This window comes from Oncorhynchus masou, chromosome 9 (assembly GCF_036934945.1).
Source record: "Oncorhynchus masou masou isolate Uvic2021 chromosome 9, UVic_Omas_1.1, whole genome shotgun sequence".
Classification (NCBI taxonomy): Eukaryota; Metazoa; Chordata; class Actinopteri; order Salmoniformes; family Salmonidae; genus Oncorhynchus; species Oncorhynchus masou.
In genome coordinates this window covers 88,746,931-88,767,219 of record NC_088220.1, presented here as the reverse complement: position 1 = coordinate 88,767,219, position 20,289 = coordinate 88,746,931, and the positions used below count along the sequence as shown (strand labels likewise).

The following is a 20,289-nucleotide window of genomic DNA, read 5'->3' as shown; positions in this document are numbered from 1 at the left end:
TCTCTGATGTTTTAGGTGGAAAAGTCCACATTTCCTCGGTCGGCCATATTTTCAATAAAAGCACTCATTTGTCCACATTTCAACCGATTTCTGAATCGTGAATTCACTGACAACGGAGCAGAGGCACCCAGCAACGTCACGAGTCACGGGACCCATTTCAGTACAGCACTACAGAGAGTGAGGAGGGCCAAATCCACCAAACTACTTTAAATGTATGGCATCACTTGGGAGTTTCTGGATTTTGAGTAAACTTCTTTAAAACTGTATATAACACAACACATTTTTCCAATTTGGGCAGTGAACTCAATAGCAGCGTATTTCAGATGATATCAAGGCATTAGAATGTACCAGAAGACACCAAAATAGCGCTGGTTTGGCAAAATATTCTTAACCTCGGCCCAGGGGATCATGGCTGGCAACTTCCTCTATTGGGCTGGCTATTCTATGTGTGCGTGTGGGGGGTACAGTTACTACAGTTACTATTACAGCTACTTCTTGGGTTTATGGCACCGACTAACAGAATACGAGAGCGACAGAGAGAGGGGGGACAGAGAGACAGAGAGGTGGACAGAGAGAGAGCGGGACAGAGAGGGACAGAGAGAGCGACAGAGAGAGGGGGGACAGAGGGACAGAGAGAGCGACAGAGAGAGGGGGGACAGAGGGACTGAGAGAGCGACAGAGAGAGAGCGGGACAGAGAGGGACAGAGAGGTGGACAGAGGGGGGAAAAGAGAGAGCGACAGAGAGAGGGGGGACAGGTGGACAGAGAGGTGGACAGAGAGAGAGCGGGACAGAGAGGGACAGAGAGAGCGACAGAGAGAGGGGGGACAGAGGGACAGAGAGAGCGACAGAGAGAGGGGGGACAGAGGGACTGAGAGAGCGACAGAGAGAGAGCGGGACAGAGAGGGACAGAGAGGTGGACAGAGGGGGAAAAGAGAGAGCGACAGAGAGAGGGGGACAGGTGGACAGAGAGGTGGACAGAGAGAGAGCGGGACAGAGAGGGACAGAGAGCGACAGAGAGAGCGACAGAGAGAGGGGGACAGAGAGAGCGACAGAGAGAGGGGGACAGAGGGACTGAGAGAGCGACAGAGAGAGAGCGGGACAGAGAGGTGGACAGAGGGGGAAAAGAGAGAGCGACAGAGAGAGGGGGGACAGAGGGACAGAGAGGTGGACAGAGAGAGAGCGGGACAGAGAGGGACAGAGAGAGCGACAGAGAGAGCGACAGAGAGAGGGGGGACAGAGGGACAGAGAGAGCGACAGAGAGAGGGGGGACAGAGGGACTGAGAGAGCGACAGAGAGAGAGTGGGACAGAGAGGGACAGAGAGGTGGACAGAGGGGGAAAAGAGAGAGCGACAGAGAGAGCGGTGACAGAGGGACAGAGAGGTGGACAGAGAGAGAGCGGGACAGAGAGGTGGACAGAGGGGGGAAAGAGAGAGCGACAGAGAGCGGGGACAGAGAGGTGGGCAGAGAGAGAGCGGGACAGAGGGGGACAGAGGGGGAAAAGAAAGAGGGAAAGAGAGGGACAGAAAGGGAAAAAGACTTCATGAGTCGGTTTAGGATGTCTCTTTCTCACCCTCCCTTTCTGTCTCTCTCTCCCCCAGGTTTTCCCTCCTCTCGGGACCAGGAAGAGAAGAGACTCTCTGGGTTCAGTTTGCTGGGAGGGTCTTGGGTTGTAGACACAGTCTGGGAACAGAGCCAACTAGACTAGAGCAATAAGGAAAAATAACAAACAGCAGCCACAGTACAGACAGTAGGGAGACCGTTCTAAATAGAAGAAGTGGGGAAAAGAGAGAGGGAAAGAGGCCCTTCTGTGAGTAAGAATTAAACAGCATTCATATTAGCAAAAGCCAAAAAGGAGGAGTGAGAAGAAGAGAGGAGAGGGAGAGGGAAGAGAAGGAGAAGACAGGAGAGGGAGAAGAGAGGGAAGAGAAGAGGGAGAAGAGAGGGAAGAGAAGAGAGAAGAGAGGGAAGAGAAGAGAGAAGAGAGGGAAGAGAGGAGAGGTAGAAGAGAGGGAAGAGAAGAGGGAGAAGAGAAGAGGGAGAAGAGAGGGAAGAGAAGAGGGAGAAGAGAGGGAAGAGAAGAGGGAGAAGAGAGGGAAGAGAGGAGAGGTAGAAGAGAGGGAAGAGAAGAGAGGTAGAAGAGAGGGAAGAGAAGAGAGGTAGAAGAGAGGGAAGAGAAGAGGGAGAAGAGAGGGAAGAGAGGAGAGGTAGAAGAGAGGGAAGAGAAGAGGGAGAAGAGAGGGAAGAGAGGAGAGGTAGGAGGGAGGGAAGAGAGGTAGAAGAGAGGGAAGAGAAGAGGGAGAAGAGAGGGAAGAGAGGAGAGGTAGGAGGGAAGAGAAGAGAGGAGAGAAGAGGGAGAAGAGAGGGAAGAGAAGAGGGAGAAGAGAGGGAAGAGAAGAGGAAGAAGAGAGGGAAGAGAAGAGAGAGAAGAGGGAAGAGAGGAGAGGTAGAAGAGAGGGAAGAGAAGAGGGAGAAGAGAGGGAAGAGAAGAGGGAGAAGAGAGGGAAGAGAAGAGGGAGAAGAGAGGGAAGAGAAGAGGGAGAAGAGAGGGAAGAGAAGAGAGAGAAGAGGGAAGAGAGGAGAGGTAGAAGAGAGGGAAGAAAAGAGGAGAGGTAGAAGAGAGGAGAGGTAGAAGAGAGGGAAGAAAAGAGGAGAGGTAGAAGAGAGGAGAGGTAGAAGAGGGAAGAGAAGAGAGGTAGAAGAGAGAAGAGGGAGAAGAGAGGGAAGAGAAGAGGAGAGGTAGAAGAGAGGAGAGGTAGAAGAGAGGGAAGAGAGGAGAGGTAGAAGAGAGGGAAGAAAAGAGGAGAGGTAGAAGAGGGAAGAGAAGAGAGGTAGAAGAGAGAAGAGGGAGAAGAGAGGGAAGAGAGGTAGATGAGAGAAGAGGGAGAAGAGAGGGAAGAGAAGGAGAAGACAGGAGAGGGAGAAGAGAGAAGAGGGAGAAGAGAGGGAAGAGAAGAGAGGAGAGGTAGAAGAGAGGAGAGGTAGAAGAGAGGAGAGGGAGAAGAGAGGGAAGAGAAGAGGAGAGGTAGAAGAGAGGCGAGGTAGAAGAGAGGAGAGGGAGAAGAGAGGGAAGAGAAGAGGTAGATGAGAGAAGAGGGAGAAGAGAAGAGGTAGAAGAGAGGAGAGGTAGAAGAGAGGAGAGGTAGAAGAGAGGGAAGAGAAGAGAGGAGAGGTAGAAGAGAGAGAAGAGAGGGAAGAGAGGTAGATGAGAGAAGAGGGAGAAGAGAGGGAAGAGAAGGAGAAGACAGGAGAGGGAGAAGAGATGGAAGAGAAGACAGGAGAGGCAGAAGAGAGAAGAGAGGGAAAGAGACGGAAGAGAAGGAGAAGACAGGAGAGGGAGACAAACGGTGAATGTGGTGTGGCATAGGATGGTGTGTAACCTACAGAACTAGGGTTGCAAAATTCAGGTAACTTTCCCAAATGACCAAGGGTTTTCCAGATAACCAGGTTGGAAGCTTCCTAGAATCAGGAGGGAATAGGCAGAAAATGTGTAATCATCCTGCCAGGATGGAAAACCTGGGAAATGTTGCAACCCTATACAGAACCATGGTGTGGAATGATGCGAAGGGCAGGCTGGTCTAGGTTTCTCTGGGAAGTGAACAGAATCGTGGATGTTGTAAAACCTTGACAGGATTAGTTCTGGGTTTTTTTAATTATTGAATGGAGCCACATATTGGACCATGTGGTTTTGTCTCGACTTCAAAAGGCCAAGCTAACTCCTAAAGTAAAACTACCCTGATAGGTGCTCCTAAAGTAAAACTAAGAGGCCTACCCTGATAGGTGCTCCTAAAGTAAAACTAAGAGAGGCCTACCCTGATAGGTGCTCCTAAAGTAAAACTAAGAGAGGCCTACCCTGATAGGTTCTCCTAAAGTAAAACTAAGAGAGGCCTACCCTGATAGGTGCTCCTAAAGTAAAACTAAGAGAGGCCTACCCTGATAGGTTCTCCTAAAGTAAAACTAAAAGAGGCCTACCCTGATAGGCTAATATGTGTTTACATACAGCAAGTCCTTCTGAGTTCGTAACAACCCAGTTTACTGCAGATGAAGGCCTTGCCTGTAGATCCAAGTCTGCTGTTACAACCATGTACTGTGGTGTCTCCTCTCCCTCTGCCTTCTCAATATCACATTATTCTTTCATAGCTTCACCTTGACTGTGCTGCTTGTAACTCATCCCAACGCCAGTCTCAGATCACCTAGCCAGATAAGCAACACTTTGTCAGCAACAACATACCAAGGTGCGTCCCAATAATCTCTCCTGAAGTGTAAACTTGTTCACTAATTCCCACAAACCTAAAAGCATTGAATTGGTCTTCCCACAAACCTAAAAGCATTGGATTGGTCTTCCCACGAACCTAAAAGCATTGGATTGGTCTTCCCACAAACCTAAAAGCATTGGATTGGTCTTCCCACAAACCTAAAAGCATTGGATTGGTCTTCCCACAAACCTAAAAGCATTGGATTGGTCTTCCCACAAACCTAAAAGCATTGGATTGGTCTTCCCACAAACCTAAAAGCATTGGATTGGTCTTCCCACGAACCTAAAAGCATTGGATTGGGCTTCCCACAAACCTAAAAGCATTGGATTGGGCTTCCCACGATCCTAAAAGCATTGGATTGGTCTTCCCACAAACCTAAAAGCATTGGATTGGTCTTCCCACGAACCTAAAAGAATTGGATTGGTCTTCCCACAAACCTAAAAGCATCGGATTGGTCTTCCCACGAACCTAAAAGCATTGGATTGGTCTTCCCACAAACCTAAAAGCATTGGATTGGTCTTCCCACAAACCTAAAAGCATTGGATTGGTCTTCCCACAAACCTAAAAGCATTGGATTGGTCTTCCCACAAACCTAAAAGCATTGGATTGGTCTTCCCACAAACCTAAAAGCATTGGATTGGTCTTCCCACAAACCTAAAAGCATTGGAGGGTTTCCACCTTATTGTTATACCAGTCAGTCAAGAGAAGAGAACAATTAGACACTGAGAGAAAAAAAATATTATTGGGACACACAACAAATCTGCCCGTGCTTGGAGGGAGGGAGACTGTGTCGGCATGCTACTAGTAGAGCACAGTACAAAACTCCTGTTCATCTAAATCATCTCATTCTCGGTCGGTTACTTCTGTCTTCCCTTCACAGTGGACTGGCCACGCCTGGTTTCTCTGTAGGCTCCTTCTGTCTAATCTAATCCTGTTCCCTTCACAGTGGACTGGCCACGCCTGGTTTCTCTGTAGGCTCCTTCTGTCTAATCTAATCCTGTTCCCTTCACAGTGGACTGGCCACGCCTGGTTTCTCTGTAGACTCCTTCTGTCTAATCTAATCCTGTTCCCTTTACAGTGGACTGGCCACGCCTGGTTTCTCTGTAGACTCCTTCTGTCTAATCTAATCCTGTTCCCTTCACAGTGGACTGGCCACGCCTGGTTTCTCTGTCGGCTCCTTCTGTCTTCCCTTCACAGTGGACTGGCCACGCCTGGTTTCTCTGTAGGCTCCTTCTGCCTAATCTAATCCTGTTCCCTTTACAGTGGACTGGCCACGCCTGGTTTCTCTGTAGGCTCCTTCTGTCTAATCTAATCCTGTTCCCTTCACAGTGGACTGGCCACGCCTGGTTTCTCTGTCGGCTCCTTCTGTCTTCCCTTCACAGTGGACTGGCCACGCCTGGTTTCTCTGTAGGCTCCTTCTGCCTAATCTAATCCTGTTCCCTTTACAGTGGACTGGCCACGCCTGGTTTCTCTGTAGGCTCCTTCTGTCTAATCTAATCCTGTTCCCTTTACAGTGGACTGGCCACGCCTGGTTTCTCTGTCGGCTCCTTCTGTCTAATCTAATCCTGTTCCCTTTACAGTGGACTGGCCACGCCTGGTTTCTCTGTAGGTTCCATCTAATGGGTTCCACACATCAGTAGGATTGTCAAACGTTTACTTACCAAGAGTACTGAGCACCTCTCAACAGAGTCTCTCTTTTCTGTTGACACCGCACAGATGTTGAAGCCGTCAGTGTAGTTGAAAATACCCCGAACTAGAAGGTGGTAGTAGCGTTGCATTCGTAAGACTGGTTTGGCAATGCTAGTCCCTGTGGATTTTGCTCTGTAGGTATCCAATGTTTGCTAACTTGCTAGCTGCGCTAATGCTGCTATTGTTGTAGAATGCCCATGTTGCTACATGCCAGATGGCCTGCTAGCAAGAATACAATTTCTTTTAAATTAAATTTACTCTCCATAATCCCATACTGCCAGTGTCAGCCCTTAGCCAGATTTTTATAGCTAGCTAGTTAACGTTAGTGTGTAATTCAATAGCCTGAACAAAATATTTGTTCCTTTTTGTTGTCACTCCTGTCGGCTCCCCCACGTGGAGGTTCGTGCTCTCCGATTGGCTCTAAGTCAAGTTGTCCGCCACTGAGGAGCAAGTAGAAACCGCAGGCTCGTCGGTACGCAGCAGGTACGGGGTTTTGTTCTAGCAAGAGAAGGAACGTCCTCCTACTGTGATAAGTATCAGTCAGATTATCTGTGTGTTTTATGCCTAATGATTGGTTCCTATCCACTGTGCCTCTGCATTGCTTGCTCTTTATGGTTCAGGCCAGGTATCTGTAAAGCACTTTGTGACAACTAGCACACACCAACAAAAGGGCTTTATAAAATACATTTGATTGAATTCGATTGATTAGATAGGGATCCTCAAGAGGACAACTCAGTTCGACACGACGTGGGTTAGCGAGGCTATTTTTAAAATGACAAAAGGTGTGATGGGTCTGCTTTGCCTGCTCTATAGCCCTCAAAGACAATTCAGATCAGGTTACAGACTATGTCCGGCTAAATATAGGTCTAGGATATCGCAGTGCACAGACCGAGTGACGGAAGCACTCGCCTGCTATCACACCATCCTTAACCACGTCTCCTTGTTTAGGCTTAAAATGGACAAAACTGACCGGGTCAGTGTTCACAACAAAGACTGGGACACACACACACACACACACACACACACACACACACACACACAAATGCAATTGACTAGCCACATATGATGTGTCCCAAATCACACCACATTTACTGTAGTGCTGAGCACTACTTTGTTATTACTACATAGTAACGATGTTACTACAATATTACACCTGTATTAGCCACGCCAGTCAACACTAGTTAGTAGTTAACATTACACCTGTATTAGCCACGCCCGTCAACACTAGTTAGTAGTTAACATTACACCTGTATTAGCCACGCCAGTCAACACTAGTTAGTAGTTAACATTACACCTGTATTAGCCATGCTAGTCAACACTAGTTAGTAGTTAACATTACACCTGTATTAGCCACGCTAGTCAACACTAGTTAGTAGTTAACATTACACCTGTATTAGCCACGCTAGTCAACACTAGTGAGTAGTTAACATTACACCTGTATTAGCCACGCTAGTCAACACTAGTGAGTAGTTAACATTACACCTGTATTAGCCACGCCAGTCAACACTAGTTAGTAGTTAACATTACACCTGTATTAGCCACGCCATGCAACACTAGTTAGTAGTTAACATTACACCTGTATTAGCCACGCCAGTCAACACTAGTTAGTAGTTAACATTACACCTGTATTAGCCACGCCATGCAACACTAGTTAGTAGTTAACATTACACCTGTATTAGCCACGCCAGTCAACACTAGTTAGTAGTTAACATTACACCTGTATTAGCCACGCCAGTCAACACTAGTTAGTAGTTAACATTACACCTGTATTAGCCATGCTAGTCAACACTAGTTAGTAGTTAACATTACACCTGTATTAGCCACGCCCGTCAACACTAGTTAGTAGTTAACATTACACCTGTATTAGCCATGCCAGTCAACACTAGTTAGTAGTTAACATTACAACTGTATTAGCCACGCCCGTCAACACTAGTTAGTAGTTAACATTACACCTGTATTAGCCATGCCAGTCAATACTAGTTAGTAGTTAACATTACACCTGTATTAGCCACGCCAGTCAACACTAGTTAGTAGTTAACATTACACCTGTATTAGCCATGCTCGTCAACACTAGTTAGTAGTTAACATTACACCTGTATTAGCCACGCCATGCAACACTAGTTAGTAGTTAACATTACACCTGTATTAGCCACGCCAGTCAACACTAGTTAGTAGTTAACATTACATCTGTATTAGCCATGCTAGTCAATACTAGTTAGTAGTTAACATTACACCTGTATTAGCCACGCCATGCAACACTAGTTAGTAGTTAACATTACACCTGTATTAGCCACGCCAGTCAACACTAGTTAGTAGTTAACATTACACCTGTATTAGCCATGCGAGTCAATACTAGTTAGTAGTTAACATTACACCTGTATTAGCCACGCTAGTCAACACTAGTTAGTAGTTAACATTACACCTGTATTAGCCACGCCAGTCAACACTAGTGAGTAGTTAACATTACACCTGTATTAGCCATGCTAGTCAACACTAGTTAGTAGTTAACATTACACCTGTATTAGCCACGCCCGTCAACACTAGTTAGTAGTTAACATTACACCTGTATTTGCCACGCCCGTCAACACTAGTTAGTAGTTAACATTACACCTGTATTAGCCACGCCCGTCAACACTAGTTAGTAGTTAACATTACACCTGTATTAGCCACGCTAGTCAACACTAGTTAGTAGTTAACATTACACCTGTATTTGCCACGCCCGTCAACACTAGTTAGTAGTTAACATTACACCTGTATTAGCCACGCCAGTCAACACTAGTTAGTAGTTAACATTACACCTGTATTAGCCACGCCAGTCAACACTAGTTAGTAGTTAACATTACACCTGTATTAGCCATGCCCGTCAACACTAGTTAGTAGTTAACATTACACCTGTATTAGCCATGCCAGTCAACACTAGTTAGTAGTTAACATTACACCTGTATTAGCCACGCTAGTCAACACTAGTGAGTAGTTAACATTACACCTGTATTAGCCACGCCAGTCAACACTAGTTAGTAGTTAACATTACACCTGTATTAGCCACGCCAGTCAACACTAGTTAGTAGTTAACATTACACCTGTATTAGCCACGCCATGCAACACTAGTTAGTAGTTAACATTACACCTGTATTAGCCACGCTAGTCAACACTAGTGAGTAGTTAACATTACACCTGTATTAGCCACGCCAGTCAACACTAGTTAGTAGTTAACATTACACCTGTATTAGCCACGCCATGCAACACTAGTTAGTAGTTAACATTACACCTGTATTAGCCACGCCAGTCAACACTAGTTAGTAGTTAACATTACACCTGTATTAGCCACGCCAGTCAACACTAGTTAGTAGTTAACATTACACCTGTATTAGCCACGCCATGCAACACTAGTTAGTAGTTAACATTACACCTGTATTAGCCACGCCATGCAACACTAGTTAGTAGTTAACATTACACCTGTATTAGCCACGCTAGTCAACACTAGTGAGTAGTTAACATTACACCTGTATTAGCCACGCTAGTCAACACTAGTTAGTAGTTAACATTACACCTGTATTAGCCACGCCAGTCAACACTAGTTAGTAGTTAACATTACACCTGTATTAGCCACGCCAGTCAACACTAGTTAGTAGTTAACATTACACCTGTATTAGCCACGCCATGCAACACTAGTTAGTAGTTAACATTACACCTGTATTAGCCACGCTAGTCAACACTAGTGAGTAGTTAACATTACACCTGTATTAGCCACGCTAGTCAACACTAGTTAGTAGTTAACATTACACCTGTATTAGCCACGCCAGTCAACACTAGTTAGTAGTTAACATTACACCTGTATTAGCCACGCTAGTCAACACTAGTTAGTAGTTAACATTACACCTGTATTAGCCACGCCAGTCAACACTAGTTAGTAGTTAACATTACACCTGTATTAGCCACGCTAGTCAACACTAGTTAGTAGTTAACATTACACCTGTATTAGCCACGCTAGTCAACACTAGTTAGTAGTTAACATTACACCTGTATTAGCCACGCCAGTCAACACTAGTTAGTAGTTAACATTACACCTGTATTAGCCACGCTAGTCAACACTAGTTAGTAGTTAACATTACACCTGTATTAGCCACGCCCGTCAACACTAGTTAGTAGTTAACATTACACCTGTATTAGCCACGCCAGTCAACACTAGTTAGTAGTTAACATTACACCTGTATTAGCCACGCTAGTCAACACTAGTTAGTAGTTAACATTACACCTGTATTAGCCACGCTAGTCAACACTAGTTAGTAGTTAACATTACACCTGTATTAGCCATGCTAGTCAACACTAGTTAGTAGTTAACATTACACCTGTATTAGCCACGCCAGTCAACACTAGTTAGTAGTTAACATTACACCTGTATTAGCCACGCCAGTCAACACTAGTTAGTAGTTAACATTACACCTGTATTAGCCACGCCAGTCAACACTAGTTAGTAGTTAACATTACACCTGTATTAGCCACGCTAGTCAACACTAGTTAGTAGTTAACATTACACCTGTATTAGCCATGCTAGTCAACACTAGTTAGTAGTTAACATTACACCTGTATTAGCCACGCCAGTCAACACTAGTTAGTAGTTAACATTACACCTGTATTAGCCACGCCAGTCAACACTAGTTAGTAGTTAACATTACACCTGTATTAGCCACGCCCGTCAACACTAGTTAGTAGTTAACATTACACCTGTATTAGCCATGCTAGTCAACACTAGTTAGTAGTTAACATTACACCTGTATTAGCCATGCTAGTCAACACTAGTTAGTTGATATTTACAGTGCCGGTTTATTCACTGTGTATTCCTTGTGTCACTATTTTTAATCATTATCTTTAAATTTGCATTGTTGGAAAATGACCTGTAATTAAGCATTAGTCTACACCTGTTGTTTACGAAGCATGTGACATAACATTTGTGACTGGTAATCTGGTTGGTAAGACGCATGCATATCACTGAGGCCATAATGAAAGAAAGGAAGTGTGACCATGCTGGTCATCTACGAACATTTGAACATCTTGGCCATGTTTTGTTATAATCTCCACCCCACACAGCCAGAAGAGGACTGGCCACCCCTCATAGCCTGGTTCCTCTCTAGGTTTCTTCCTAGGTTTTGGCCTTTCTAGGGAGTTTTTCCGAGCCACCGTGCTTCTACACCTGCCTTGCTTGCTGTTTGGGGTTTTAGGCTGGGTTTCTGTACAGCACTTTGAGATATCAGCTGATGTAACAAGGGCTTTATAAATACATTTGGTAGCAAAGTTGGGGGAAACATTGTGGAGGAGTTTGGTCAATGCATTGTTCACCATCTAGTAGATATATCTTCAAGACCTCAGTCAGTCACTTCTTGCATGAACACACCAAATCATTCGTGAAGAGGACACGACAAGACTTTTTCCCCCTCGTGAGACTGAAAAGATTTGGGTCCTCAGATCCTCAGAGGGTCTACAACGGCACCATCGTGACCGGTTGCGTCATCGCCTGGTAACTGCTTGTAGTACATACGGCCCAGTACATCACTGGGGCCAAGCTTCCTGCCATCCAGGACCTATATAGAGGGTAGTGAGTATGGCCCGGTACATCACTGGGGCCAAGCTTCCTGCCATCCAGGACCTCTATAGAGGGTAGTGAGTACGGCCCGGTACATCACTGGGGCCAAGCTTCCTGCCATCCAGGACCTCTATAGAGGGTAGTGAGTACGGCCCGGTACATCACTGGGGCCAAGCTTCCTGCCATCCAGGACCTCTATAGAGGGTAGTGAGTACGGCCCGGTACATCACTGGGGCCAAGCTTCCTGCCATCCAGGACCTCTATAGAGGGTAGTGAGTACGGCCCAGTACATCACTGGGGCCAAGCTTCCTGCCATCCAGGACCTCTATAGAGGGTAGTGAGTACGGCCCGGTACATCACTGGGGCCAAGCTTCCTGCCATCCAGGACCTCTATAGAGGGTAGTGAGTACGGCCCAGTACATCACTGGGGCCAAGCTTCCTGCCATCCAGGACCTCTATAGAGGGTAGTGAGTACGGCCCGGTACATCACTGGGGCCAAGCTTCCTGCCATCCAGGACCTCTATAGAGGGTAGTGAGTACGGCCCGGTACATCACTGGGGCCAAGCTTCCTGCCATCCAGGACCTCTATAGAGGGTAGTGAGTACGGCCCAGTACATCACTGGGGCTAAGCTTCCTGCCATCCAGGACCTCTATAGAGGGTAGTGCGTACGGCCCAGTACATCACTGGGGCTAAGCTTCCTGCCATCCAGGACCTCTATAGAGGGTAGTGAGTACGGCCCGGTACATCACTGGGGCCAAGCTTCCTGCCATCCAGGACCTCTATAGAGGGTAGTGAGTACGGCCCGGTACATCACTGGGGCTAAGCTTCCTGCCATCCAGGACCTCTATAGAGGGTAGTGAGTATGGCCCGGTACATCACTGGGGCCAAGCTTCCTGCCATCCAGGACCTATATAGAGGGTAGTGAGTACGGCCCGGTACATCACTGGGGCCAAGCTTCCTGCCATCCAGGACCTCTATACCAGGCAGTGTCTGAGGAAGGCCCCCCAAAAATTGTCAAAGACCCCAGTCACCCAAGTGATAGACTGTTCTCTCTGCTACCAGCACGGAGCACCAATTCAAGGACCATCAGACTGCTGAACAGCTTCTACCCCCAAACCATCAGACTGCTGAACAGCTTCTACCCCCAAACCATCAGACTGCTGAACAGCTTCTACCCCCAAACCATCAGACTGCTGAACAGCTTCTACCCCCAAACCATCAGACTGCTGAACAGCTTCTACCCCCAAGCCATCAGACTGCTGAACAGCTTCTACCCCCAAGCCATCAGACTGCTGAACAGCTTCTACCCCCAAACCATAAGACTGCTGAACAGCTTCCACCCCCAAACCATAAGACCCCTGAACAGCTTCTACCCCCAAACCATAAGACCCCTGAACAGCTTCTACCCCCAAACCATAAGACCCCTGAACAGCTTCTACCCCCAAACCATAAGACCCCTGAACAGCTTCTACCCCCAAACCATAAGACCCCTGAACAGCTTCTACCCCCAAACCATAAGACCCCTGAACAGCTTCTACCCCCAAACCATAAGACCCCTGAACAGCTTCTACCCCCAAACCATAAGACCCCTGAACAGCTTCTACCCCCAAACCATCAGACTGCTGAACAGCTTCTACCCCCAAACCATCAGACTGCTGAACAATTCATCAAATGGCAACCCAGACTATTTACATAGACCCCCCCTACCTACACCTGTTGTATTCAGCATTTCACTGTGAGGTCTACTACACCTGTTGTATTCAGCATTTCACTGTGAGGTCTACTATACCTGTTGTATTCAGCATTTCACTGTGAGGTCTACTACACCTGTTGTATTCAGTATTTCACTGTGAGGTCTACTACACCTGTTGTATTCAGCATTTCACTGTGAGGTCTACTACACCTGTTGTATTCAACATTTCACTGTAAGGTCTACTACACCTGTTGTATTCAGCATTTCACTGTGAGGTCAACTACACCTGTTGTATTCAGCATTTCACTGTAAGGTCTACCTACACCTGTTGTATTCAGCATTTCAGTGTAAGGTCTACCTACACCTGTTGTATTCAGCATTTCACTGTAAGGTCTACTACACCCGTTGTATTCAGCATTTCACTGTGAGGTCTACCTACACCTGTTGTATTCAGCATTTCACTGTGAGGTCTACTACACCTGTTGTATTCAGCATTTCACTGTGAGGTCTACTACACCTGTTGTATTCAGCATTTCACTGTGAGGTCTACTACACCTGTTGTATTCAGGTCTACTACACCTGTTGTATTCAGCATTTCACTGTGAGGTCTACCTACACCTGTTGTATTCAGCATTTCACTGTGAGGTCAACTACACCTGTTGTATTCAGCATTTCACTGTGAGGTCTACCTACACCTGTTGTATTCAGCATTTCAGTGTAAGGTCTACCTACACCTGTTGTATTCAGCATTTCACTGTAAGGTCTACTACACCTGTTGTATTCAGCATTTCACTGTAAGGTCTACTACACCTGTTGTATTCAGCATTTCACTGTAAGGTCTACCTACACCCGTTGTATTCAGCATTTCACTGTAAGGTCTACCTACACCCGTTGTATTCAGCATTTCACTGTGAGGTCTACTACACCTGTTGTATTCAGCATTTCACTGTAAGGTCTATTACACCTGTTGTATTCAGCATTTCACTGTGAGTTCTACTACACCTGTTGTATTCAGCATTTCACTGTAAGGTCTACTACACTTGTTGTATTCAGCATTTCACTGTGAGGTCTACTACACCTGTTGTATTCAGCATTTCACTGTAAGGTCTACTACACCTGTTGTATTCAGCATTTCACTGTGAGGTCTACTACACCCGATGTATTCAGCATTTCACTGTGAGGTCTACTACACCCGTTGTATTCAGCATTTCACTGTAAGGTCTACCTACACCCGTTGTATTCAGCATTTCACTGTAAGGTCTACTACACCCGTTGTATTCAGCATTTCACTGTAAGGTCTACTACACCCGTTGTATTCAGCATTTCACAGTAAGGTCTACTACACCTGTTGTATTCAGCATTTCACTGTAAGGTCTACTACACCCGTTGTATTCAGCATTTCACTGTAAGGTCTACTACACCTGTTGTATTCAGCATTTCACAGTAAGGTCTACTACACCTGTTGTATTCAGCATTTCACAGTAAGGTCTACTACACCTGTTGTATTCAGCATTTCACTGTCAGGTCTACTACACCTGTTGTATTCAGCATTTCACTGTGAGGTCTACTACACCTGTTGTATTCAGCATTTCACTGTCAGGTCTACTACACCTGTTGTATTCAGCATTTCACTGTGAGGTCTACTACACCTGTTGTATTCAGCATTTCACTGTGAGGTCTACTACACCTGTTGTATTCAGCATTTCACTGTGAGGTCTACTACACCTGTTGTATTCAGCATTTCACTGTGAGGTCTACTACACCTGTTGTATTCAGCATTTCACTGTGAGGTCTACTACACCTGTTGTATTCGGGGCGCTTGTGACACCTTCTCCAAGTTGACTACATACAGTCACTGAAGTTAAATGTAGCCAGGCTGAGAGGGCAAAGTATACCCTGGTGTAGGCATGTTATGGACCTGGCCAAACTGCAGTTAGCTACTTTTCACAGCTGATAGTCACGTTAGGGCAAGTTAGCTGTATAAATATATTTGCCCCGAAATACATAAATTAGTTATGTACCTAACGTTAGGTCATTCATACGTTAAAGACTTTAAAGTGTACTGCTCGTTTGATAATCACGCAGAGTATTTGTATCAGGCTAAACCAGCTCGCCAAGAAATATTAGCGTGTCCACCGACTGCTATTTGACGGTCCTCAGACATTGTAGCTAACTGAGTAGCCTAACTGTTAGCTAGCTTTAATAGTTTTCAGTCTTGTTAAAAAGTCGTACATCTGTCTAGGAATGTAACGTTAGCTAACTAACGTTGTCCGGTTAATGGATCCACAAGCGTACATAAACATTAATCGTTATATAGTTAACTTTGTCTGGCTAGAGTTAATATATTATTGCTGGGCCTGAGTTCAACCTGAATGTTATTAACACAGTCACTGCGCTGTGCTATAGTTAGCTTGTAGCAAGCTGTGCTATAGTTAGCATGTAGCAAGCTGCGTTGTGGGGTGCTATAGTTAGCCAGTTAGCATGTAGCAAGCTGCGTTGTGGGGTGCTATAGTTAGCCAGTTAGCATGTAGCAAGCTGCGTTGTGCTGTGCTATAGTTAGCCAGTTAGCATGTAGCAAGCTGCGTCGTGCTGTGCTATAGTTAGCCAGTTAGCATGTAGCAAGCTGCGTTGTGCTGTGCTATAGTTAGCCAGTTAGCATGTAGCAAGCTGCGTCGTGCTGTGCTATAGTTAGCCAGTTAGCATGTAGCAAGCTAACGTTACCGTGGGTCTCGGTGCGATGGTGACAAAACACACATCCATCTACACGTTCATCCCATTTATTGGAACTGGCTCGTAACTAGCTTGCTCGTTTAATTTGGTTTTGGCGTGTGTTATTGCTTTGGTATAGATCATGTCGAGGGTTAACAAAATGTTCCCTATAATGACTGCTAGGTAGTAATGCCATGACATCGTTCAAGAGGAAGATGTCGCTTTTCTTACCCCATTTTCGTTGGTATCTGAAGAGGCCGATGTGGTGTCAGGAGTGACGGCCAAACCGACATTTCCCCACCGAAGAGGCTGCAACCGCTTTGCTCCTTCTTTTCTTATTGTTTTAGCACTGCGCAAGGTTCCTCCCGGGTTTAAAATACCGTAGTCGGTTCTGGTGCAATTTCAGGGTGTTTTTTTTCTCGACAACGGTGATAAAACCATACGAGGTTTTCACGTTTAGACTTTAGGGTTCAAAACGGAGGACGCGTCCTCTCGAACAGACGGCAGATCATGACTCCGGTATCGGCGCTGTGGAAAGGCAGGACGTTGCATTTGTGTCCATAGCATTCACACACACATTACCAGCCACTGACTGACTGGTGTGGCCACTCAGCACAGACATCCGTATAAAGCTGATATACCTCAATTAAACTGATCGAGACACTCAAACACACCTTGAAATCTTTCTTTTTTTTTTGTTGTATTGTTATTGGTATTTCTAATTATTACTACGTAGGATACTCAGTAATAGGAAGCACAGGTCATTTTAGGTTACTCAAAATATTTTTCTTTACAATTGAATGTCATATAGCATAATAGTCTCATAACAGTATAATAATTATATTCATAATCATAATTATATAGTAATAAGATTGTTATAACTACACATTATATTTGCTATTGTTTTGTTGATTATATTGTTGTTGTACTAGTTTTACTGTTTGTGTGTTGATGTTTATGTTGATGCTATCTGGCAAATGTACAGTACATTACTTTAGATGAGAAATAAGAGTCAGTGGCTTGTTGAATGACATAACGTTCCCGCTCAGCCCAGTCAAAACTGTTCGCTGCTCTGGCCCCCCAATGATGGAACAAACTCCCTCACGACGCCAGGACAGCGGAGTCAATCACCACCTTCCGGAGACACCTGAAACCCCACCTCTTCAAGGAATACCTAGGATAGGATAAAGCAATCCTTCTCACCCCCCCTTAAATGATTTAGATGCACTATTGTAAAGTGGCTGTTCCACTGGATGTCAGAAGGTGAATTCACCAATTTGTAAGTCGCTCTGGATAAGAGCGTCTGCCAAATGACTTAAATGTAATGTAAATAACAGCATCTTCCCACCTAAATGAATAGTGCCATGTTAGTAGTACAATGTGGTGCAACCACAGGAGGTTGGTGGCTTCTTCATTGGTGGAGGAAGGGCTCGTGAAAAAGCCCGGAGCGGAGTAGTGTGGAATGGCATCAAATGCATCAAACACCTGGGTTCCACATGTTTGATGCCATTCCATTCGCTTCGTTCCGGCCATTATTATGAGTCGTCCTCCCCTTCATCAGCTTCACGTGGGGGGCAACTGGTATACCCTTTGAGTCAGGGTGACCCATAATGGCACAGAGTTAAGTAGTATCTATAACCTCATTTCCCAGGTGAGGACAGAGGACTCCCTCTTGTGGTATACAATACATAATAACCCTAACGCTATAGAATTAGATACCCTTAAAGTTGAATACATAGGATCAGATACCATAAAGCTGAATACATAGGATCAGAACCCATAAAGCTGAATACATAGGATCAGAACCCATAAAGCTGAATACATAGGATCAGAACCCATAAAGCTGAATACATAGGATCAGAACCCTTAAAGCTGAATACATAGGATCAGAACCCATAAAGCTGAATACATAGGATCAGAACCCTTAAAGCTGAATACATAGGATCAGAACCCATAAAGTTGAATACATAGGATCAGAACCCATAAAGCTGAATACATAGGATCAGAACCCTTAAAGCTGAATACATAGGATCAGAACCCATAAAGCTGAATACATAGGATCAGAACCCATAAAGCTGAATACATAGGATCCGAACCCTGATTCAGAAAGTATTCAGACCCCTTGACTTTCTCTTTGCTATGAAACTCGAAATTGAGCTCAGGTGCATCCTGTTTCCGTTTAACATCCTTGAGATGTATCTACAACTTAATTGGAGTCCACCTGTGGTAAAGTCAATTGATTGGACATGATTTGGAAAGGCACACCTGTCTATATAAGGTCCAATAGTTGACAGTGCATGTCAGAGCAAAATCCAAGCCATCAGGTCGAAGGAATTATCCGTAGAGCTCCGATACAGGATTGAGACAAGGCACAGATATGGGGAAGGGTACCACAAAGTGTCTGCAGCATTGAAGTTCCCTAAGAACACAATGGCATCCATCATTCTTAAATGGAACAAGTTTGGAACCACCAAGATTCTTCCTAGAGTTGGCAGCACAGCCAAACTGACCAATCGGGAGAGAAGGATCTTGGTCAGGGAGGTGACTAAGAACCTGATGGTCACTCTGATAGAACTCCAGTCCAGATTTCCTCTGTGGAGATGGGAGAACCTTCCAGAAGGACAACCATCTCTGCAGCATTCCACCAATTAGGCCTTTATGGTAGAGTGGCCCGCCCCTCCTGAGTAAAAGGCACATGACAGCCTGCTTGGAGTTTTCCAAAAGGCACCTGAGGGTCTCTCAGACCATGAAAAACTGGATTCTCTGGTCTGATGAGAACAATATTGAACTATTTGGCCTGAATGCTAAGCGTCACATTTGGAGGAAACCTGGCACCATCCCTACTGTGAAGCCTGGTGGTGGAAGCATCATGCTGTGGGGATGTTTTTCAGTGGTAGGGACTGGGAGACTAGTCAGGATCGAGGGAAAGATGAACGGAGCAAAGTACAGAGAGATCCTTGACGAAAACCTACTCCAGAGCGCTCAGGACCTCAGACTGGGGCACACTGCCAAGACAAGGCAGGAGTGGCTTCGCACAAATCTCTGAATGTCTTTGAGTGTCCCTGCCAGAGACCAGACATGAACCCGATTGAACATCTCTGAAGAGACCTGAAAATAGCTGTGCAGCGACGCTCCCCATCCAACCTGACAGAGCTTGAGAGGATCTGCAGAGAAGAATGGGAGAAACTCCCCAAATACAGGTGTGCCAAGCTTGTAGTGTCATACCCAATAAGAGTCAAGGCTCTAATCGCTGCTAACGAAGTAATGAGTAAAGGGTCTGAAAACTTATAGTTGCATTCGGAAGTTTACATACTACATATACCTAGGTTGGAATCATTAAAACTCGTTTTCAACCACTCCACAAATGTATTGTTGAATGAGTATAGTTTTGGCAAGTCGGTTAGGACATCTACTTTGTGCATGACACAAGTAATTTTTCCAACAATTGTTTACAGACAGATTATTTCACTTATAATTCACTGTATCACAATTCCAGTGGGTCAGAAGTTTACATACACTAAGTTGACTGTGCCTTTAAACAGCTTGCAAAATTCCAGAAAACGATGTCATGGCTTTAGAAGCTTCTGATAGGCTAATTGACATCATTGAGTCAATTGGAGGTGTACCTGTGGATGTATTTCAAGGCCTACCTTCAAACTCAGTGTCTCTTTGCTTGACATCATGGGAAAATCAAAAGAAATCAGCCAAGACCTCAGTAAAAAATTAGACCCCCACAAGTCTTGTTCATCCTTGTGAGCAATTTCCAAATGCCTGAAGGTACCACCTTCATCTGTACAAACAATAGTACACAAGTATAAACACCATGGGACCACGCAGCCGTCATACTGCTCAGGAAGGAGATGCATTCTGTCTCCTAGAGATGAACGTACTTTGGTGCGAAAAGTGCAAATCAATCCCAGAACAACAGCAAAGGACCTTGTGAAGATGCTGGAGGAAACAGGTACAAAAGTATCTATATCCACAGTAAAACGAGTCCTATATCAACATAACCTGAAAGGCCGCTCAGCAAGGAAGAAGCCAACTGCTCCAAAACCTCCATAAAAAAGCCAGACTACGGGTTGCAACTGCACATGGGGACAAAGACCGTACTTTTTGGAGAAATGTCCTCTGGTCTGATGAAACAAAAATAGAACTGTTTGGCCATTAATGACCATCGTTATGTTTGGAGGAAAAAGGGGGAGTCTTGCAAGCTGAAGAACACCATCCCAACCGTGAAGCACGGGGGTGGCAGCATCATGTTGTGGGGGTGCTTTGCTGCAGAAGGGACTGGTGCACTTCACAAAATAGATGGCATCATGAGGAGGAAAGTTATGTGGATATATTGAAGCAACATCTCAAGAC

At 45.3% G+C, this 20,289-nt stretch overlaps 1 protein-coding gene across 1 annotated transcript in view; it reads right to left on the bottom strand.

The window, feature by feature from the left end:
- The window catches only part of bcl9l (bcl9 like), a 111,763-nt gene extending 95,235 nt beyond the window's left edge, over nt 1–16,528 (bottom strand). The window contains 1 exon segment of the mRNA XM_064975395.1: nt 16,159–16,528. The gene's annotated coding sequence lies outside the window, so the exon portion shown is untranslated.
- Nucleotides 16,529–20,289: the final 3,761 nt, after the last annotated feature.